The sequence below is a fragment of the Labeo rohita genome, chromosome 9 (assembly GCF_022985175.1).
Source record: "Labeo rohita strain BAU-BD-2019 chromosome 9, IGBB_LRoh.1.0, whole genome shotgun sequence".
Taxonomy (NCBI): domain Eukaryota; kingdom Metazoa; phylum Chordata; class Actinopteri; order Cypriniformes; family Cyprinidae; genus Labeo; species Labeo rohita.
In genome coordinates, this window is record NC_066877.1 from 33442431 (window position 1) to 33467553 (window position 25123).

The 25123-nt window shown below is 31.5% G+C and overlaps 1 protein-coding gene across 3 annotated transcripts in view; it reads left to right on the forward strand.

The window, feature by feature from the left end:
* The first annotated feature begins 605 nt into the window (after positions 1-605).
* The window catches only part of fign (fidgetin), a 169729-nt gene continuing 145211 nt past the window's right edge, over positions 606-25123 (forward strand). For all 3 annotated transcript variants that reach the window (XR_007828420.1, XR_007828421.1, XM_051119197.1), the window contains exon 1: positions 606-682. The gene's annotated coding sequence lies outside the window, so the exon portion shown is untranslated. The remainder of the gene's footprint in view (positions 683-25123) is intronic.

Consider the following 25123-nt stretch of genomic DNA (forward strand, 5'->3'; position numbering starts at 1 on the left):
TTGAGAATAATCTTGTAATATTTCATTCGTAATTTTGACATTATTCTTGAAATATTACAACTTTAATCTCGTAATTGTAGATTTTCTTTCATTTTTTAATGTGGCACTGAAACTGAGTATTCCTTCTATTAAAAAATGCACTGCTTATCGTGCATATGTAACAATTATCCTATTATCCTATGGATACAAATATGCATATTTTTAAAAATGACAAAAACTAAAAAATTTACAATATAAAAAATGTTATTTGCATTTCTTACATCAGTGAAGGAGATTATTTTTCTCTGACAACTTAGACCAGCACCTTATAAAATAAGCGGCCGCCGCTAGTTTTTTTTTGTTTTACTTTCCAAAGCCAGTTTGCTACAAAATAACTAGTGAGTGCAAGTTTTGATGCTGGAATGTAACAATAGGTGCGTATTATGATCCATATCAAAACGACTACGGTTGTGATATCAGTTTCTTCACATTGTGTCAGATCTAGAAAGAATTACATTTGAAAAAGCATTCGGTTTAGCCCTGAATAAACACCTTGATCTGCCTTGAAGTGCAATAGAGTTTAAGCTGTATGGTGAGAGCTTACCGCATGTCCTCTTCTCTCTCCCAGAGGACACTGGGTAATCGCCGTCGCTGTCTGCCTGACATGGCCGGGGGTGGAGGGACTTGGAGCAGGAGAAAAAAGGTAAAAGTTATAGTGTCGGTTTTAGACAGTGGGTGCAATGTTTAATCTGTGTATCTAAATCCCTGGAATCCACTGAGTTTACAATTAAATAAAACAGTGAAGCGCTGGAATAGTTAGCTGTCAGATCAAGGACTTTGTCTTCTTTTTGTGTCCTTTATGCAGCAGCAAGACCAAACCTCTTTTGACTGAGCAAAACCACCTCCCTCTTTTATAAGTCCATTAATCAGAACAGTCCCTTGTGTTCAAAAAATATTGAAATGGGTGATTTTTGTGACTTCTGTTTTGGTTTTTGAACATCTGTGTTCTTTCACAGTTATATACAGTTATATAGTGTAATGCTTCAGGATGAAACTATATATATAACTATATATAACACTATATGTTTCCTGCAATTCACACTGAAGATATTATATTTTAAGTATAAAATGTTTAGTCTCTGGGGTCTGAGGGGGTTTTGGGGCCCTGGAGACGTTTTGACATGCCCTGACATTTGTGCTTTTTTCAGTATCTTAAAAACATATTAATGGCTAATTACACTGTATTCAGCACAAACTGGGCTACAATAATATGTAAGCAACATGAATGTATGTGTTTTGAGAAAACAACATTTATGCATGGTTAAAGTTAAAAATGTTTACATTTTAATCTTTTTTCAGTGACTTAAATTTTAAGTCACTGAAAAAAAAAAACATAAATCACATACAGAAAAAATTGTAAAATCTTATGTGAAATTTTATGAATGTATAAATGATAAATTATAATAAATTAGTTTTTCTAAAACCTTTAGAAGGTTTTTGTCTTGTTTTAGGGATGTTTTAGGTAATTTTTCTGAAACTGAAAAAAATACACAAAAATAAAAATACTCTGTGATACTAGAAAATCTATATTCTCAAATTATCAAACAGCATTTCTTAATCAGAAACGGAATCACAATCCCTCTTAATTCGGGTACTGTATGTAACATTTCACAATCCAGATTAATTCAGACTTATTTTTATTATTTTGTTTAAGAAATTAATATTATTTAAGACATTTATTTAAAAAAAAAAAAAATTAAGATTATTTAAGAAATTAAATAATTATAATAATAATAATAATAATAATAATAATAATAATAATAATAATAAATTTCAAAATAAATGTATGGTTCTTTTTTATTCTATTTTATTATTATTTTAGTGTATATATATAATATATATATATATATATATATATATATATATATATATTTTTTTTAACGTAATACATGTGTGTGTATATTTATTATGTATTTATAAATATACACGCATGTATATATTTAAGAATATGTTATGTTTATATATTTAAAAAAACATATATAAGGTAAATTATATGAATATAAATATATACATGTAAATAAATGTAAACATTTTCAAAATAGTTGTATACACACATTATACACACATATATTATGTAAAATATATATAATTATGTAAGCAAAAGCTTATTTTGAATGTGATTAATCGCAATTAATCGTTTGACAGCACTACTTTATGCTTAAATATTATAAAAAAAAAAAAAAACATTTTGGTAATAGGAGATATACATTTTCTGAAAAAGTGCACTACTAGATAGAAGATGCCCTCTCTGAAAAAAGGGTACAAAAGCTGTCACTGGGGTGGTACCTTTTCAAAAGGTACACTTTTGTACCTTTTAGGTACTAATGTGTACCTTTAAGGTACCAGTATGGACGCCTTGAGTACAAAGGTGATCCTTTCGAAAAAGTACCACCTCAGTGACAGCTATTGGTAATTCTGCGATGTAACATCTGCTTTCACAATCCATATCCTGTTTCCATATCCGTTTGACTTTTTAATATACAACGTTGTGGAAGCGAAACGGGTTGCAAATGGTGTTTGGCTGAACCAGATCACCTTACGATTCCCTCAGTCTCTTTTTCTCCTTCAGTCGTCTTCATTGTTTTTGTCTGTCTTTTGTCCTCCCCGGTGAGAAGCGGCGCTGAACTCTTCCCATCTTGTGTTTTAAAGCAGCTTAAGTGCTCCTCCATGCCGCTGATTTCCTTGTAGGCCTTAAGAAGTGATCACCTTCCTGCAATGCCCTCAGGATTAAACAGGCCAGGCCCGTCCTCTCCCCGTGCCTCGCCCCTACCTTTGTAGTCAATAAAAGACTAACTAGAAAAGAATGAGGAGATGGGAGAATCAATCTACTGGAAGCCTCCCCACAGTTTTCTCATCACTTCTTGTGTCGTGTGTCATCTCTGTCCATAACGGCGAAAAAGAACAAACTCGGTATGTGGGATGAAGGGGTTTTTTTTAGTACGGACTGAGAAAATAGAGTCAGAGAGACAGGAAAAAAGAGTGATTTTGATGGAATGAGTGAGGGAGATAAGTTGTGTTTTATGTTGTGTTCAGAGTCACAGCGGGGATGAGTGCTACACGAGCGCACGTGTTTTCCCTCAGCATCCGGGGAACTGCTAAAGACGGCAGACGTCGTGCTTGTTTAAGCTTCTGTGTGGGAAGGAGAGGCGATTCTGGGATTTTAGGCCGCAAACACTTTACACAAAACAGTGCAGCTGAGCGTACTGCATTTAACATGTATGCTTTTGTTTTCTGTGCCGGTAGTAAATCTCAGTACTCAAGGAGTTGAGTGATCATTAAATTTAGTTGTTTAGCTTAGTCATCTTTTCAAACCGTTGCGCCATTAAGATTGCAATTTCCCTGCAAGAAACTGACTGTAGAAGTTTACTACTTTGCTTTATGACTTTTTCACAAATATCAATATGTTTTTTTTCTTTTTGAGCAAATGATCAGTGAACAGAGGTGCTTCAGAACCTTCACAAAATGTTGACCGTCAAACTCAGGAGTCTAAAAACTAAATATTATATGAGCTTATTTATTTTATATCTGGTAGGTGTTCAAAATGAATTAAATATAATACTAAATAAAATAATATTATAAAATACAAGTTATTTTTGAAAATAAATTCTTTAAATTATTCAATAAGCTGTTTTATTTTAGATTTATTTTATATAAATTTTTGCAAACCTATATAAAGTCTGAATACAGTTTAAAAAAAACATGATTTAAAAAAAAAAAAAAAAAAATGTGTGTGTGTGTATATATATATATATATATATATATATATATATATACACTTATTATTATACTTATTATATATATATATATATATATATATATTATTTTTTTTATTTATTTTTTTTCTCTATATGTTAACATTAACCAATCATCAAAATTAAATCAAATAAAAAATAATTAAAATAGTTTGGAACTGAATTTTATTGGTTTGTAGTTATTATTTTCAACTTTTTAAAATAAAAGAAATAATTAAAATAACCTCAGAATTTTTTTTTTTTTTCATTTCATTTTAATTGAAGAAAGAATCAAAAGCCTACAGTAAGTCACTTCACATGTCTGTTGCATGCTCAAAATGACTAAACATTGTCACCTAACCTGGTTAGCATGGTTATTTTGGACTGTCTGACCTCCAAAGTTGTGTCTTTCTTAACTTTATTCAATTAAAATAATACAAAATATATATCAAATAGTTATTCTTCTTCTTCTTCTTCTTCTTCTTCTTCTTCTTCTTCTTTTTTTAAATTTAAATATTATATGAGCTAATTTATTTTAGGTTTATTTTGATCTGTTTTTAAACTAAATAAAAATATACTACTAAATAAAATAATATAAGAAAAAAGTTATTCTTTAAATAAATTAATAAATTAATTATATGAGCTGTTTTATTTAGATTCATTTTATATGAGGTTTTTGCAACCCAGTCTGAATACAGTTTAAAAAGATGATCCTTTTTTATATTTATTCTTTTCTGTCTAAGAACATTAAATAAACATCAAAATTAAATCAAATAAAAAATAATAAAAATAGTTTGAAACAGAATTTGATTGGTTTGTACTGTAGGTATTAATATTTTAATTTTGTTTTTAATATTTAAATAATTTTTTAACTTACATTTTAATGGGGAAAAAAGCATCATTCACTACACGTTTGTTGCATGCTCAAAACTACTAAACATGGGCACCTAATCTGCTTAACATGGTTATTTTAGACGCTCTGACCTCCAAGGTTATGTATTTTTTGGCTGTATTGAATTAAAATGATATAAAATATATATCAAATAAAATTTGTCCCAAACAATTTTTTATGTGAGTATTATATGAGCTGTTTTATTTTAGATTCATTTTATATGAGGTTTTTGCAACCTAGCCTAAATACAGTGTAAAAACATGATCCTTTTTTATATATTTTTTTTTTCTAAGAACATTAAATAAATAACTAAATTAAATCAAATAGAAAAATGATAAAAATAGTTCAGAACTGGACTTTATTGGTTTGTACTGTAGGTATTAATATTTTAATAAAAAAAAAATTCTTATTTTAATTGGGGAAAAAAAGCATTTTTCATTAAACATGTCTGTTGCACGCTCAAAAATGTTAAACATGGTCACCTAATCTGATTAGCACGGTTATTTTGGACTGTCTGACCTCCAAGGTTGTGTCTTTCTTGACTTCAATTCAATTAAAATGATATGTATATGTTCCAAACTTTATTTATTTATTTATTACAATTTATCATTTTTATGTTTGTTATGTTTTATGTATTTAATGTTTACTGATAGAAAATAATAATAAATAATTTGTAAATTGTTCTACTACTGGTTGGCATAACATATAACATAACATATAACATAACATAACATAACATATAACATAACATAACATAACATATAAAATAAAAGAGCCTCTGTATTGAAGGTGCATCTATGATGCCTTAAAATGCTGTCTATGTAGTCTGCTCACTGCATGTTGGAACGGAGCCAAAGTAACAGAGTTTTAAGGTTGGCTGAGGCGATCACAGATTAATCACTTATTTTTAAGGGGGCTGAGATGAAGTGGAGTCTGTAATGGCCTGTGGTGGGCCATTCTGCCGTACTGTACGCCTCATTTGTCGGTGTATATATTTGTTTGGTTTTGGAGCTCTGTGCGATTCTGCTGATGGGCACATCAGGCTGTGAGGACTGGAACCACCTCAGCAGTATTGTATTTGAATCAATGATTCAGTTTTGTGCTGACACTCTGACGAATCTTTACTTTGACAGTCACTCCCTTCTGTTAAACCCTCGCTTTAAGATATAAGGATGCTCTGGAGGGACCAGAGACTCGCTCACACTTTCATGCAGCCTTCAACAGAGTCAGAAACATGATTACGAGTTACATGCACATGAATGACAAAGTGAAGTTGTATTTACCAGTGGGAAACTGGGATGTTTGAAAGAAGGCAGGAATCTCTGCAGTATATGAAAGGGAATGAGTTTCACTTTTTAATGTATTTCAGTAATGTTAATATGGTGTGAATGGCAGAGCTTATATTTTGTTTTATGAAACTGTCCACAAAACTCTTAAAAAGGTCAATATTGTTTTTACTTTTTTAGCAAGTGATCACTGAACAGAAATGTTTAACCTTCAGAAAGCTCAGGTGGTCAAACTAAATATTATATGAGCTTATTTATTTTAGGTTTACATCTGGTGGGTGTTCAAAATAAATAAAATATAATAAATAAATACTATGATAAACATAGGGTTTAAATAAATTCATTAAATAAACATCAAAATTAAATAAAATTAAAATGTAAATGTCTTAAGTTAAAATGTCTTAAATCAAAATAGATATTTTTAAAATATGAAATAAAAATCGTAATAGTATTTTCAGATTTTATTTAAACAATTTAGAGTTTTTTTTAAAATAAAATATTAAATTACAAAATGTAAATAAAATATTAAATACAATTATTAATTAATTGTATAGATATACAAATTCAGATTTTTTCAAATAAAATAATTAAAATAATTACATTTTAATTTAAATGGTAAAAATCATTTAAGGAAAATATCAAATATAAATATATATAAATATTATTGTACTATTTTCAGATAGAGAGTTAGGAATGCAAACATTTCGTTTTTTATGTAAAATATTATGTAAAATTTAAATAAAATATTAAATAAAATTATTATATCTGGTGGGCATTTGAAATAAACAAAATATAATATTAAATAAAATGCTATGATTAAAAAACATTATTATTCCTTAAATAAATTCATGAAATGAATCATCAAAATTAAATCAATTTATTAAAATCAATTACTGATTTGTAGTTAATGATAAACTTACAAAAGTAAAGAAAAATGTCTTAAATCAAAAATAGAGGTTATAAAATCTATATAAAATATGAAATAAAAATTGTAATTTCAAATAGAGAGATGTAAATGTAAATAAAATATATATATATATAAATATGCAAATACATGCAAACATTAAGATTTTTTTAATCAAATATTAAATAATTAAATAATTTAAATAAAAAATAAATATTTTTAGATAGAAAGGAATGCAAACACTGAATTCATTAAATAAAATATTAAATAATTACAAAATGTAAATAAAATATTAAATAAAATTATTAGATATATAAATATACTGTACAAATAAACGCAAGAGTTTTTTAATAAAATATGAAATAAATAATTTAAGGACAATATAAAATAAAAATATAAATAACAAATGAGGTATTTTCATAGATATAGATTCATAGATTAACTAAACATTAAAATGAAATAAAAAAAAAGATACTGATTTGTAGTTAATGAATAACTTGATTATTATTATTAAATAAAATAAAGGGAAATATTAGTTTGATCATTTTACTGTCATTTTAATTCATTGTTGGATAAAGTCGAGAAAAACTCAACCTCGGTCAAACAGGCCAGAATCACCATGTTAATAAGATATACAGGCATTTGATGTGTTAAACCTAAGCACAGCAAGCAAAGTAGGTTGTTTTTATGTTAGACTTTAAAAGTTAATGTTTAGTTTTCTAAAACATACCAGTGTTCACCCAATTTCTGAGAAGACTCTTTTTCAAATAAAATCATTATCTGTTGAATTAAGGATCTTTTCAGGTCAAATGTTGCTTATTTTATTTTGACGTCCTGAATGCGTCGTAATATCTACCGGTTAACCCATCAGTAGGCGTTCACCAAGTGCACTTAAAGCACTTTGCGAAGCATTTCAAGCCATTCATACATCATCTTGTTTTAACATCTCTTCCCTCTTCGTTTTCTCATTTCAATTTCATTTCACATCCCCATTGACTGGTTAGTGGATTTAACATTGCTTTGGTATTTGGTGCATAAGTTCTCCTATGAATTCCTCTTAATGGATTTTAATAACTTTCTGTATTTCAGTCCTTGACAAGATAATTTCTTCAATAATCCCCCATTGGTACTTGTGGACGAACAGACCTTGGGTTTTTGAAAATCTGTCTGGTTGTATGTTGTATTAATTAAAGACCCAAAAGAGAAATGATTCTGATTTTGGTGCTGGAAAATCTTGAACTGCTATTGAATTGTGTTTTTTAATTAAATTTACATTTTTGTATGCAATGCACCACATACAAGGACAATCAATTCTATCTGATATACGCACTTTGTGTGTGCGTGCAGGCTCTCATATGTGGCAGGCGTGATAAATACTATTTTCATTAACGCTGAGGTGAATCAAAATACTCATCTGTGATTTCTATAAAAATATACTTATCCTTGGACCACTCTTTTCATAACTTACCTACAAGTGTGTGTGTGTGTGTGTGTGTGTGTGTGTGTGTGTGCGCGCGCTGCTTTCATGTCCCCCTGTATGTTTTCATACGCTCGCATGCTGATGAGTAGAGCCCTGTCATACCTGACTGCCTCTCCCGAATCCTTTAAAGCCTCCCGACAACACATTCATAAACAGTTTTGATGGGCTTGAGAGATTTTGTCACAAGACAAGAGGAAAGAAAGCTGTCCAAAACAAAGACAGAAATTTGCTTGACAGTTACAGAGTCGCTGAATATGTATCATTCTCGGAAAAGAAAGAGCAGGACACCGTCGATTGATTTTTGGTGCCGATGGGGATATTTTTTTTTTAGGTTTTTAACTTCAGATATTAGACTTTAGAAATGGGTGACCCAACACAGAACCAAAATTGGTAACAAAAGCAAACAAAATGTCTTTAAAATCAAACATTGAGATTTAAAAAAAATATATGAAATAAATATGTATACAAAATAGATAATACAAAAATTAATAATGGCATATTTATTTATTTATATATAGATAGATATGCAAATACATGCAATTTAAAACATTTAAATATATAAATAATATATTGAATAAATTGAACAATAATATGGATAGATAGCAAATTAATGCAAAAATTGAGATATTTACAAATATAAATAAAATACGGAATGAAAATCAATGCACTATTGTAGTATTTTTTTTACATAAATAAAATATTAAAAAACAAAATTTTAAAAAACAACAGTATTTTCTTACATATGCAAATAAATGCAAATATATATATTTTTTTACAAATATAAATAAAATATTTAAAAATATATTTATGTGATAGATAAATAATATATTAAATTTAATAAATAGATAGACAGACAGACAGACAGACAGATATGCAAATTAATGCAAAAACTGAGATATTTCTAAATATAAATAAAATACAGAATAAAATGAATGCACAATTTTTTATTTTTTAAAAATAAATAAAATATGAAATAAAAATAATATAGTATTTTCCTACATGTGCAAATAAATGCAAATATTAAGAATTTTTTTTAAATATAAATAAAATATTTAAAAATGTATTGATGGGATAGATAAATAATATTAAATTTAATAGATAGATGGATAGATAGATAGATATGCAAAGTTATTTATTTAATGACATTGAGATTTAAAAAAAAAAAAAAAAATTAGTATTTTAGTGTAGTAGTTTAATCGATAGATATGCAAATAAATACAAACATCAAGAATTAAAAAAATATATAAATTAAATGTAAAAAAAAACTGATTGTAGTATTTTTTTTTTTTTGTAGTATTTTTTGTAGTTTGCAAATAAATGCAAACATCAAGATTTTTTAAGATATAAAATTTTGGAGCATTAGGCAATGTTTAAAATATAAATAAAATGTGGAATAAAAATTAATGTAGAATTTTTATCTTTTTTAAATAAATAAAATATTACATAAAAATAATGTAGCATTTTTCTACATATGCAAATAAATGCAAACATTGCGATATATTTAAAAATGAAATATGTATTTAAACAATCTATTCATATAGTAGAGAGAGAGAGAAAGCAAATAAATGAAAACAGATTTAAAAAATTAATAAAATATTAAAAATAATAATGTATTTTCCTACATATGCAAATATTATTTTTTTTATATAAATAAAATATTTAAAACTGTATTTATGTAATTGATGGATGTATGAAAACACTACAATAATTATAAATATATGTATATGTGTCTGTGTATATATAATGTTAAATATGTATTCCATATTAATATTGTATTTTTTCTTTTCTTTTCTTTTCTTTTCTTTTCTTTTCTTTTCTTTTCTTTTCTTTTCTTTTCTTTTCTTTTCTTTTCTTTTCTTTTCTTTTCTTTTCTTTTCTTTTCTTTTCTTTTCTTTTTTATGTAGTTTGGTAGATGATTTTTGAATTTGAATGTTTGAACTTGCCAGAATATTGTTTTGTACGAAAGTATAAGCCAAACTCAACTCTTAGGTCTGTCTGTCAGAGGTGTGGTTTTAACCCCTGAAAATGGTAATTTCTTGCACGAGAAACATCAAGCATCGTTCCAGCTCTAATATGCAAGCCAAATGACTCTCTTTAAATGCAGCCCCTTGAAAATAACAAGACACCGCGATAAACATTGTTCTCTTCAAGCGCCTTTGAATGGGAGATTTCCTGTCCTCGCCGTTCTGTCTTAGACCCTGGCCTTTGAAAGCGTGTGTGATAAAGTCTGGAGCGAAATGACTACAACACACAGCTTTCAGGGCCAAATGAGTTCCCATAGTATTATTTTTTTATCTGCGGCCGATTCTTTTGAAGTTTGATTCGGAAGCGCCACAGCCACGAGATGTCAGAAAGCAGACGTGCGGCACGACCAGATGAAAGTTTACAGAGTGGTCATTCATCTGAAAGAGACGCGCGGGCGGGGGGAGAAAGGGAGAATAAAGAAACCGTTCCTTGCTTTCTGAAATTTGTACTTAGCGTGCGCGCACGTGTGCGCAAAAGCCAGTATCTTACACGTTTTGATAACGGCCTTTATCATTATAATGTAAATGTGTGCATGAACACATGAATAAGGCATTATTTTAAACCCGATTGGCATTAAAGTGGCTTTTCATCCTTTAGCCGGGGCCCCATTGTGTAGGAGCCGGTGTGCATTGCTCTAATGTAGGGACTATTCTATATCTGGGGATGAAGCTGTCTGTTCAGGTGATTGACACAAGCCCACATTAAGAGGTGGTTTTGAAAATTAGTCCGTGGAGACCCGGCGGAGGTGCGCGGAAGAAGGAGAGTCGTCTCCGAGAGGAGCCGTGCCTTTTTAACCCCGCTCATTGGTATTCCGCGGCTCGCACGGCGAGGCGCTCTCTAAATGGCTGAGGCGCGCCGCTCGCCGAACCCCTCGACACGCGCGCGCTCAGACGGACCCCGTGGAGAGCCGGCGAACAATACGCAGCCCGGAATACAGAAATCAAAATGGGGCCCAATTAATAATCACATAGTTAGTTCATATTTTATACGCCACTCTTCTTGAGCCTGAACAAAGTTCGTCCGAGCAGAAATTTGGTTTTTTTTTTCTTGCTCTCTGCGCGGCACGTGCCCTGTACTTACCTTAACATTTTGAACTTTTGTCAGTGTTTTTCTGCTGTTTCTGCATGGCCGAGCTGATGATGGGCTCGTCTGGCGGTTCTTTGTCTCTATCTGCTTTGATTCTGGAAAGCACAGTTAAAGCACCAAAGAATGGCTGTGAAACGACAGTAACTTATTTATATTTGTAAACTCATGAGTGTACATAAGCTATAATGTGTTAGACTTTATGCAAATACAGGTATGCAAATGAATGCAAACATTTTTGAGAAATATAAATTAAAAATACTACATAAAAATGAATAGTGGTTTAATTGCAAATAAGTACAATTACTGAGCTTTTTACAATGTGTATAAAATATTAAATGTAAATTATTAACGTAATATTATCATAGATAGATATGCAAATAAATGCATTGATATATAAATACACTATAAAATAAACAAATGTTAATGTAGTCAGAAACATACAGATATATAAAATTTATAGTTCTATAAAATTTTGCAAACATTAAGATTTTTTAAATATATAAATTAAATTTAAAATAATATAATATAATATTTTATATATATATATATATATATATATATAGTATTTTCGTAGATATGCAAATAAATGCAAACATTGAGATTTTAGAAAAATATGAATAAAATGTCAAAGAAAAATTATTAACAGTATTTTCATAGAAATGCACGTAAATGCTAACAATGATTTTTTTTTATATATGAATATATTAAATAAAAATTATTAATGTAGTAGTTTTATTGATACATAAAGCTAACAGCTATTTTTTTTTAAAATAAAATATTAGATAAATTATTAGTTTAATAGTTTCATAGTTAGATATGCAAATAAATGCATTGAGATTTTTTTAAATATATAAATTACATTTTAAATAAAAAGTATTTAAATATAATATATATATATATATATATATATATATATATATATATATATAGTTTTCATAGATATGCAAATAAATGCATATCTATCTATCTATCTATCTATAAAAAGCACTAGGCGACGTTTCTTCCATATATGCACAATTCTAAGCATGTTCTGGGCGACCTTGAACCGTCAGTTATGCTCCTTAGCATTAAGCTTTTCAAAATGCCCAAACCAGCACTTTTTACAACTTCATCTAATTAATCAAAATATTACTGGCTAAAAGCCTTTATTCATATGCACATAGTTTAATTTATTGATTGCACTGCAAAATGCATCCCCCACACACTCACTTTTTGTATTATTTTCTAAGAGGACAGGATTTGACATACATGCAGTGTGATTTATTTATTTATTTCCCCCCCCCCCCGGTGTTTTGTCTTGGTAGAATAAAACATTTCTTTTCAGCGATATGGCTATGTATGCGTGTGGCCTAGGTTTGCCCGTCAAAGTCAGTGTTGAACACTTTACAGATTTTGACATATTCATTTAAAGTTGCTAATCGCATGTAAATATGCAAGGCAGGTTCCCCTGGGCTCTCTTTGAAATGCAAATAAAGAGTGCAAACAAAGGTCCGGATGGACAGAGGTGCAGATCCAGTGAAATCACAGAGGTGTAATACTGCTCACATCTCATTAGGACAGAAAAGAACACCCCCGTTTCTCATTAGACTATTTATGGCGATTTGTTTCTAATTTTGTTGCATGTTTTCTCCGTATAGTTGTTTGATGCTATGCGACACAGCTGTTCTCACTCATTTTACCCTGTCAGATCTTCAGCAATATCTATATTAAATGTGTTTTGACAAATAAGAAGGCTGGAGGCTGTATCCGCATATCCGCGAGTTGTTTGTAATTTTCAGTAAAACATACGTGTAAACAGAAACAAGGCTGTAATTGAGTGTGGTTGTGAGTGAGGTCGGTTTGAATGCTGTAAAGATAGAAGAGCTACAGCAGCGTGATCGCTTTAATTACTCAAACTGGGTTTGTGTTTGTACATGTGGGAGGTGAAGAATGTGAGTTTGTATTAAATTAGTGCAACAAAACATTTGTGCAGTTTAAGTTTCTGTGTTCATTCCTTTTCTGCTACTTCTATCTATCTATCTATCTATCTATCTATCTATCTATCTATCTATCTATCTATCTATCTATCTATCTATCTATCTATCTATCTATCTGTTTATCTATCTATCGTTCTGTCGTTCTATCAGTCTATATCGTTCAATCTATATTGTTCATTCTGTCATTCTATCATTCTGTCATTCTATCTATCATTCTATTGTTCTAGCTGTCGTTCTATCTATCTATCTATCTATCTATCTATCTATCTATCTATCTATCTATCTGTCCCTATGTCTCTGTCTATCTGCCTGTCTATCCATCTGTCATTCTATCTGTCTGTCTATCGTTCTATCACTCTATGTATCGTTCTATTATCTATCATTCTGTCTATCTGCCGTTCTCTCTATCTTTCTATCTTTTGTTCTATCTATCTAGCTGTCGTTCTATCGTTCTATTTGTTCTGTTGTTATTTTTTTATCTATTATTCTAGAAATCATTTTATCTATCTATCTATCTATCTATCTATCTATCTATCTATCTATCTACCTATCGTTCTATCGTTCTATCATTCAAGCTATCATTCTGACGTTCTATCATTCTATCTATTTATCCATCTGTCGTTCTATCTGTCTATGTATCTATCGCTCTATGTATCATTCTATCATTCTTTCTATCTGTCGTTCTCTCTATCATTCTCTCTATCTTTCTATCTATCTATCTATCTATCTGTCTATCTAGCTATCGTACTATCTGTCGTTCTGTCTATCCATCTATCTGTCTGTCAGTCTGTCGATCTATCTGTCTGTTGAACTATCATTCTATGTATTGTTCTATCTATCATTATTACTATCATTACATACTATTGTTCTCACTATCTCTATCGTTCTCTTGTCTCGTTCTGTCGTGTTCTATGACTTGTAGCCTTGTTCTGTCTGCCATTCTGTCATTCTCTCTTTCCATCTGTTGTTTTATCATTCTATTTATTGTTCTCTCATTCTGCCATTCTATCATTCTCTCATTCTATCTATTGTTCTATGAATTGTCCTCTCGTTCCCTTTTTTCATTCTGTCGTTCTCTCTTTCTATCTGTTGTTCTATAAATCATTTTGCCGTTCTATCTGTTGGTCTATCTATCTATCTATCTATCTATCTATCTATCTATCTATCTATCTATCTATCTATCTGTCTATCTATCTATCTATCTATCTATCTATCTATCTGTCTGTCTGTCTGTCTATCTATCTATCTATCTATCTATCTATCTATCGTTCTATCGTTCTATCGTTCTATCATTCTGTATTACTCTATTGTTCTGACATTTGTCTTTCATTCTATCATTCTCTTGTTCTATCCTTTCATTTTATTTCTTGCACTGTGATTTTATCTGTTGTTCTTTTGTTATATCTATCGTTCTATTGTTTGTTGGTTCTTTCTGTTGTTCTTTTGTTCTATTTATTGATCAATCGTTCTCTCTTGTCTATCTTTTGTTCTATCATTCTTTCGTTCTTTCATTTTATCTATCATTCTGTTGTTCTCTGTTAATCTGTCTCTGTCATTGTATTCTTTCTGTTTATTCTATCTATCTATCTATCTATCTATCCATCTATCCATCTATCCATCCATCTATCTATCTATCTATCCATCTATCTGTGAGTGTATGTATCAAGCCGACAGTCAACTGAGGTTTCAGTCTGTGAGCCGCGGCAGTGTTTGTTTGGCCGGAGAGGTGAAGCGTTCAGAGAATGACCGTAGCGGGGACCGTAATCATGTCCAAACCCGTCACGAAAACCACAGTCCCTCTTAAAGCAAACGCGCGCGCTCTACAGCCGCCGTCCAGCCGCCGGGCCGCTGAGACAGAACACACACTTTAACAACATCACGCCTCGCTGTTCCACCATTTCCAATTTCCAGCAGGCAAATTGGGATTCCTGACTGCACTCACAAGTGTCTGAAGCACCATTTTCTGACTCTATGGAGTGGAAAATATGATTCAATTCCTGTTCAACGCCTTTTCATTAACCGAGCGCTGAATGTCATCCACAAAAAGTGTGTGCTTGTATCCAAGTAGAGTAATAATTGTATATTATTACCCATCCCAATTATACTTTCGAGAATTTTGTTGTATTATTGTATTTTTTTTGGCTTTTCGAGGATTCAAGAATGCAATGAAAAAGCACTATTAAGTGCTCAGAGCGCCGACTGTACTTGTCGGCTGGCTGCGGGCCCTGTTCATTCAGCCCCGGTGTTTTTATATGGAGAAGAGGAAGTAGTCAGTAGTTAAATCGGATCCCTCTAGAGAGGCGTTTCAGCACTCTGGGTGTACAGCCACTTAACCAGACTCAGGGATATTAGCCTCGCCCTGACTTAACCGCCAATCCATGTCCTGTTCCCACTGTAGTCCCTATTAAAATTTTACAGGTCAAAAATCCAAACGGCGCCAAAAGAAATGTTCTTTTTCATTACAAGTGACAAAAAGAATGTTCGGGTCAGACTGTGGCATAATGGCACAGTAATTAGAACCCCTTGACTTGATAAAGTGTGACTGTAAATCAATGCCGGACTAATTAATCAATATCTTAATTATTAGACCTTTTAATGAACATTTTTGTTGAAATTCCCTCAGAACCCCTGGCCGCAGTGGCCCTGAATGTCATCATTAGTTCCAACACTGAGTTTCATAGTGCTCAGTAGAAGCGCTTTCATTAGAATAGCACTCGCGGCACATCCCACGAGTTTACACACACACGCTCATGGAAAACCTGGATGTTTCTAAATCGTGATTTACAGGCCTGCAAAAGTCATAGAAATAACTGAGATCTTAAATCACCATGGAAAAGTCATGGAAATTTTTTTACGGAATATCTTTTCCTCTGGTTGCAACCTCCCACAACACCAGCAACTGCATAGCAACCCAACCTATCCAACTTGATCTATCTATATCTATCTTATTATTTCAGTGTTTACAGAAAATATAGAATTGAAAGCATTTTTTTCAGTTGCAGGTACAAATTGCATTCAATTCATTCTATCTAGTAATCGCAAAATAACTAACATTAATAGCTGCTCTGAGATTTCAGCCAGTGAAATGTTACATTTGTGCTCTTTTCTGTTTTACATCTGGTGAGTTTAAACTGTCATCGAGCAACTAAATACACAATCTTTAACTGATTGTCTCTAACCTTCTGCAAAACTGCACTATTTACATACTAACCACGTGCATGTAATGAGACGCTGTTTAGGTAATTATAGATTTATGCGATTATGCATATACATACTTATTAGCCGCCTGTATAATTAACACTCTTTGAACACCACGCACATGCTGTGCTGCTGAGCGTCAAGGCAATCTGTAAACATATGGAACTTATTTACCAGTCTACTCATCTGTAAAACCTACATAAACAAACCGTTATGAGGTCTGTGGATACAGCCTGTCTGCTATTGATGAGAACTGATTGTAAATGATAGATCGATCTATCTATCTATCCATCTATCTATCTATCTATCAATCATTAATCTGTCTAGCTATCGTACTATTTGTCGTTCTGTCTATCCATCTGTCTGTCTGTCGATCTATTGTTCTATCTATTATTTTATCTTTCTGTGTATTGTTTCCTCATTCTGTCGTTCTGTCATTTCATGATTCGATCTATCGTTTTATTGTTCTATCGTTTTATCATTTTGTGTATTGTTTCCTCATTCTGTTGTTCTGTCTTCTCATCATCCTATCTATCGTTCTATCATTTCATCATTCTATCTATCATTCTATTGTTTCATCATTCTATCTACAGTTCTCTCATTTTGTCATTCTGTCGTTCTATTGTTTCATTATTCTGTGTATCATTTCCTCATTCGATCATTCTAGCATTCTATCATTGCATCATTCTATCTACTGTTTTATTGTTCTATCGTTTTATCATTCTGTGTATCATTTCCTCATCCTATCATTCTATTGTTTTATTATTCTATGTATCGTTTCATGATTATATCTATCGTTCTGTCATTTCATCATTCTGTCATTCTGTCGTTTCATCATTCTATCTGTTGTTTTATCATTCTATGTTTTGTTTCATCATTCTATCTATCGTTTTATCATTTTATGTATCGTTTCATCATTCTATCTACTGTTTTATTGGTCTATCGTTTTATTATTCTGTGTATCATTTCCTCATTCTATCATTCTGTTGTTTTATTATTCTATGCATTGTTTCATGATTCTATCTATTGTTCTGTCATTTCATCATTCTGTCGTTTCATCATTCTATCGTTTTATCATTCTATGTATCGTTTCATCATTCTGTCTATCGTTCTATCGTTTCATCATTCTACCTATAATTTTATTGTTCTATCGTTTTATCATTTTGTGTATCGTTTCCTCATTCTATCATTCTATCGTTTCATCATTCTATCGTTCTATCGTTTCATCATTCTATCTACCGTTCATTTCATCATTCTGTCATTCTATTGTTTCATTATTCTATCGTTTCATTGTTCTACCTATCGTTTTATTATTCAGTGTATCATTTCCTCATTCGATCATTCTAGCATTCTATCGTTTCATCATTCTATCTACTGTTTTATTGTTCTATCATTTTATTCTGTGTATCATTTCCTCATTCTATCATTCTATTGTTTTATTATTCTATGTATCGTTTCATCATTCTATCTATCGTTCTGTCGTTTCATCATTCTATGTCGTTTTATCATTCTATGTATCGTTTCATCATTCTATCTATCGTTCTATTGTTTCATCATTCTATCTATTGTTTTATCATTCTATGTATCGTTTCATCATTCTATCTACCGTTTTATTGTTCTGTTATTTTATCATTCTATGTATCGTATTTGTGTTCTATCATTTTTATCATTCTACCATTCTGTCGTTTCTCATTCTCATTCTATTATTCTTGTTTTATTCTTGTTTATCATTCTATAATTTCATCATTCTATCTATTGTTGTTGTATTGTACTATCTGTTGTTTTATTGTTATCTTTAATTTTATCACTTTTTATTGTTTATTGTTTTGTATATCATTTCATCATTCTTATGTCATTTTATTCTTCTATCTTATGTTGTATTGTTCTATCATTTCATCTTTCTATCACTTTACCATTTCATTGTTCTATCGTTTAATCATTCTATTTGTTTCGTCGTTGTATCATTTTATCACTCAGTTTATCATTCTATCCTATTAGCATTTATCTATGATTTCATCATTCTGTCTATTACTGATGTTGAATCATTGTTCTTTCTTTCTATCTATAGTTCTGTTGTTTAATTATTCTATCTATTCTGTTTTATTGTTTTTCATGTCATCTGTCCACCATTTTTTTCTCGTAAGAGCGGGAGTGGCCATTTGTAAATTTTTTGGGTCTGGCTTCTGGTCTCATCCGTGTCTGGGTATTTTTAGCGGTACAAAACTTGTTTTGCTGCTTGCTATTGCAAAATTGTTGTGTCTTACCATAGTATTTTAATTTATTATCTTAATTATGAACACACTGGTTTGTAGTGCAAACAGTTTCACCGTTTTCTGCTCGTCGCTATTCTTCTCGTTATTTCCTTATAGCAGATAATGAAGCGGAAGTCTTGCCCATAGGCTTACTTCCACGTTGAAGAATAACGTGGATTGTTTTATTATTCTATCTATTTTTTGTCTGTCTGTCGAATTAATTCTTTAAATATTTTGGATAACTTGATTATCGTTCAGTTATCATAAGAGTATTTATCTGTTATTGCAGACTTTCCACCAAAATCAGTGCCAAAACACAACAGGTTCACCAGCAGCTGGATATAGTGCCAAAAACGTCTGCAGATTCTGTTTGGTTGATGTCATGGGCTTCTTCAGAACAGAATCAGTCATATGTAAACAAAACATGTCTATTTAGATGAAAGCCCTTCTGTATCTCAGACTGTCCATAAGAGTGAAGCGAATCGACAGCATTTGTGATTGTGGGGTGAGGCAGAGGACATGGGTGGTGTTTGGAGAGCCAGCCGTACCTGTCTTGTTACGTTTATCTGGCTGGACGGGCGGCTGGTGCGGCTTGGCAGCAGACAGGAGGAGTCAGTTAAATGTGGCATAACCGAAAAGCAGACGCACCGCCAGGGGACCAACACCATCTCGACATGATTGAAGACTTGAAGGGAAAAACCTGCGTGACCCGGACACAGCTTCACGTTCACTACATCCAGCCTTACAGCAATAATAACCAGAGTGGAAATGGAGTTGGTATTAAAATATATATGGGTAATTCTTTAATTAGAGGATCTTGTAAAGAAAAAAGCTTTTCCGAAGAAACACACATTCTAGTTTTAAAGGATAGATTTTTATTTTATTTTATTTTTCATTCTAAGTTTAATATTGCCAATATTTACTGTTCCTCATGTTTTTCTGGTGTTTTTCTGTAGAAAACAAAAGAACTTTGAAGAATCTAGGAATTCAGGAAATTGGCTGTAAATCCATTTTGCATTTTTAAAAGTATATTGTCAGTTAATTTGGTATTTATATGCACAATTTGTATTTTTATTACAAAAGAAAGACTATTAAGACGTGACAGGAACATTTGTGTTTTTTTTTTGTTTTTGTTTTTTTTTGTGCAAGTTCAGAATTAACTGACATGACTAGTTAACTTAAAGTTAACTTGTGTTAGCATGTATAAAGCTTATCCAACTTTTTTTTCTACAAAAAGCAACATAACATTACATCCTATGACATTATCATATTTATTTTTTTTTAACCCTCTGGTCCTGTTTGGTCATTTTTATTTATTTATTTTTTTGTTTTTTTATTTTTGTACTTCATCAGAATGGTATGAAGTGTTGGCTCTTCCTATGCAAACACAAACAATTACATGAATAAATAATGTTTATGATCTGAAAAGGTTAAATACTGTACACCCAACAAAATCTTATTGAATACTAAATCTCTGTTAAGATTTATAGCTTAGATTTTCACATAGTTTTAGAAAGTTTTGGGAAAAAAAGTTTGGAAAATATATATTTCATATAAAATGTAAAAATAATGTTTTTGTGCATTTTTCATAATAATAAACCTAAACTTCTATAACGTTTATATAGGTTATCTATTTTAACTTTTATCTCTTAAGCAATAATCTACCAAATGTCGTCTTTAAAAAGAGACCAGACGTCTGTGCTTCAAAGCATTGAAGATATACAATAGTTTAAGGAAATTTGGAAATTTCATTTTCAGGTCTATGGTCAAAAAGTGGTAAACAGGTGATAAATGGATCATAACTATTCCATAATTTACTACCATAAACCCCCCTAAAAACACAAAATCTTTAAAAAAAAAACAAAAAAAAAAAACAAAACAAAACAAAGCATTTTTGACCATCATATGAGCAGCACCAGAGGGTTAAACATAGATGAAACATAATTTAGGCATGAAGAGTTTAAAAGTATAATTTAAACTAAAATTCTGTTTTTACTTACCCTTCTTTTACATGGTGAGTTAATGATGGCAGAACTTCCTTTTTTGGATGTCCTGTTCCTTTAAGCAGTTGATTTGAAGTATCACGCATGCATGTTATGTGTGCTGTGAAAAAGAAAAAAAACAACAACCAAACAAACAAACAAACCTGATGAGCATCAGAAGAATCCCAGTAGTATTTAAGATCCAAGCTGTTAATTTTCTTTGTTTAAACACTGTCTGTCCTTCAATTAAACCGCTTCTGTTTAACAGTTCACACAAATCCTACGCAACAAACACAACACAGGCTGTAAATGTCATTCAGAGAGCCGCTAATCGCTTTACTCGGATGAGAAATTGAATAAACAGCGAGGAAAACATGTTCAGTGACGGCACATTTAATGCCCACAATAAGAGCTCATGGTGTATTCCTTCAGGGAGCGTGAATGGAGACAGACTGTTTCTGGTGAGAGCTCTAATTAAAGCCCTAATGACAAGAGGAAGTATCAGCATCGCCGCTGTGTTGGCTCTTTAGCTTGACTTTATTCAAAATAGTGTGCGTGCTGTCTCCAAAGTGTGGCCTGACTCTAGTAATTGCACCAGTTCAAATACTTTTTGAGTTCGGCCTGTGAAATCATTAAAAAAAATCTGGAAAAAAATCGCTAACCCCAAGAGATTTTTTTTTTTTTTTCTGTGCTACCTTGATAATTCTATATGGGTTACATAGTCGAAGATATTAAACGAGAACAGACAATGTGAGAGGGGTTAATTGTAATGACTGCACCCCACTGTTGCAGTATTGTTACTATAGTAACAGCTTGATGAGTTAATCACCATGGCAAATGATGGTTTTGATACAGGAATCTATCAGTTGTGCACATCTTTGGCTGAACAATCTTGGCAGTAATGGCTATGACTAGACGCAAAACACCAAACTAAAAACTCTTTTTTTTTTTTTTTTTTTTTTTTGAGTAAAGGAAACGCTGTACTTATTATTATTATTATTATTATTATTATTATTATTATTATTATTATTATAGGCAAAAAAAGTTACAAAAAATAACATTAAACAGTATTTGTTCGACTCAAACTGGTTTTGGAACGGTAATAATACAAAAGCAATGCAGGAACAGAAATGTTAAAATTCTGATTCTGCTCGGAGTGAACTGATTGAATTTATTTTTCTGTTATTAAGCCCTGATTCAAATATTTCCTTACTATTCCGACCCCCCCCAAAACCCCCCAGCATTTCATAGTGCGTGACATATTCACAGTATGTCATCGCATGCAAAACTCACTTTTACATGTCGTTTGAACTTAAATGTGTGTTAGCAGTGTGTGTACACAACCACCCTATAATGATAAAAATCCACCCATCTTTATAAGTCATATGCTCTTTTTCAGATCAGGCCATTCTCAGCTCCTTGTCAGTGTGAAGTCACACCGACCAAAGCCGCTCCCACGATAGTTGATTGACATGACCATCTTACTTTAGACCCGCCCTAAATGAGCTGAGAACAGTCCGACCGCCATTGTGTCAACTCAGTGTGTCTGATTGAGCAGTTGAGGTGTTCTGTTGTTGGATGTAGTAATGAATACAGCAGTCATCATTTACTCTCAACATCTGAGCCGCTGAAGATGCAGAGGATTAACGTTACTTTAGTTTTTTAAGGAAATGCGCACGGCGATCTACATAAATGCGTCTATATTTGCGCAAATCATTTTTGATCTAGCTTCACCTACAGCAGAGGTGAGTATAAGGGTTTTTATGCATCTTTGCTAACCTTAATAATAAAGTGCTAGTTAGCAGGTTTCGCAGCTAAATGTGCCTAAAGTAAACATTACAGCTCGCCACCCCACAGAAGAGAGGGGCGGGGTGAGCAGAGCTCATTAGCATTTAAAGGAACATGCGACAGAACGGCTTGCTCTAAAAAGGGCTGACAAGGTAAAAAGGATGTTTTTTTTACACTACCACTAAGAAATATTAACCAAAGTATGTTATAGACTTACTTAAGACTCTGAAGAATCATATCAGCTTGTGGAAAATGGGCATCCGATGGCCCTTTTTGAAAAAAAATCTGAAAAAAGCACCTGCAGGGATCTCTGTAATCACGCATGACAAATTCCATGATGCTGCGTGAAAAAAAGTGCATTCTTAATGGCCACATCTGTATAATACTGAATACAAAAACAGGATTGGGATTGTTTTATAATTTTTTTTCATCCAGAATTTTAATGATATGATTTTTTTGAGAAGGAAAAAAAAAAATATATATATATATACACAATATTATAATAATTATATATATATATATTATTCCCTTTTTCAGTTTAAGTAAATATACTTAAATTGTCCAAAATATGTTTTTAATAAATATATTTACTTAAGTCACGTACGGAAAGCAGTAACTGCATCAATCTCAAGCTCATGGTTTGCTAGGTTTGCTATTACATTTTCAGTAAACACATTGTTAAATTTAAAAATTCATCTTACAAAATGTTTTTTAAGGTCAGTGTTATTTCTTGGCCCTCGAAGCACTTGAAGTACTTCCCTACATTTTCACGAACTTTTGAGTTATTGATTTATGTGTGCTGGAGGCTTGTGATACTTATGTAAGTGACAATATAAGATACATATAAGTGTAATTATGTTGTCATGTAAGGGATATATTTACATCTAGTTGATAAAACACTAAAAACATTATGTTTAGACCAAAAATGCACCAAAAATTGATCACCTAACACATTAAAGCATGCTTTGTTCTGTGGTTTTCGTTTAGTTTCATTTCATTTCGGTCATCTTCTTTGAATAGTTATTAAAAAAAAAAGCAGCCTATCTGTGTGTTGCCACCCAGTGGATCCATGTATCGTCGCTGTCAGTTGAGGACTTTGCAACCCATTGAACAGACATTTATCCCTCACTGTCTCGTTATCATTCGCATCAAATTAAACATGGCATTTAGCCTAATTAAGATTCATTTGAAGGGATCTTGGTGGTACTAAAAGTATCGTAAAGGAATCGCTGAGGAACCAGAATCGGAATCATAAAATTCCTTACGATTGGCAGCCTTGAGCACATTGTGTGGATTATATTCAGCATAAGCTGTGATGTGATGAAGGTGTAGAGACAGAGAGGATGTGCTGCTCGGCTTGTCTTCTGCTGTGTTTACACAGTGTAGCAATTCCACTGCTGAATTATTGAGATTGCACAGCCATCTCCTGAGATGGACAACGCCAGAGATGGACTCAATCTCTTTTCTCAAATACACACCGAGAGCAGAACATACAGCTGCTCATTTTAAAGGAAGCGTTTCTGTGCTCAGTGTAAGACTGGGTGATAGTTTAAAATAATTTCATTTCAGTACTTTTGGCAATATTATATATAATATATATCACCATATTTATGTATTTTTCTGAAATGGCTTAAAAGAGTGAGAAAAATAAACTATCTAATAAACCATAATTTTGACCAAACAGCCATTTTGGTCATTTTCAGCTAAAGTTGCTGATTGCTCAGTGAAGCATTGACAATTAGCTTACACAAGGATGTCCAACTGAAGCCACCTTTTAACCACCATTTCATATTATAAATCCAATCTATCCTTCATTCTGCCATTCTAGCTCCATCCATCAATCCATCAGATTTTCATATTTTAATCATCTTATGATAAAAACCTAATCTGTTGTTTGATCTATATTGTTTCTTTCCATCCATCCATCCATCCATCCATCCATCCATCAATCCAATTTTCATATTTGTAATCATCTTTTGATATTGTAAATCTATTGTTCTGTTACTCTTTATTTCTATAAATTTATTCATCCATCCATTCATGCAATTTTCATTTTTGTAATCATCTTTTGATATAAATCTAATATATCATTCTGTCTGTTGTTGATTCTATCTACTGTCCGTCCATCCATCCATCATATCTGTAATCACTTTTTGATATTATAAATCTATTGTTCTATCACTCTTTTTTTATCTATCGTTTTATCTGTCCATCCATACGACTTTCATATTTGTAATCATATTTTGATATGAATAAATCTATTGTTCCATCACTCGTTCTAATGAATCCAATTTTCATATTTGTAATAATATTTTGATATTATAAATCTATTCTATCGTTCTGTCGTTGTCTGTCCATCCATCCATCCATCCATCCATCCATCCATCCATCCATCCATCCATCCATCCATCCATCCATCCATCCATCATATCTGTAATCACTTTTTTATATTATAAATCTATTGTTCTATCACTCTTTTTTTTT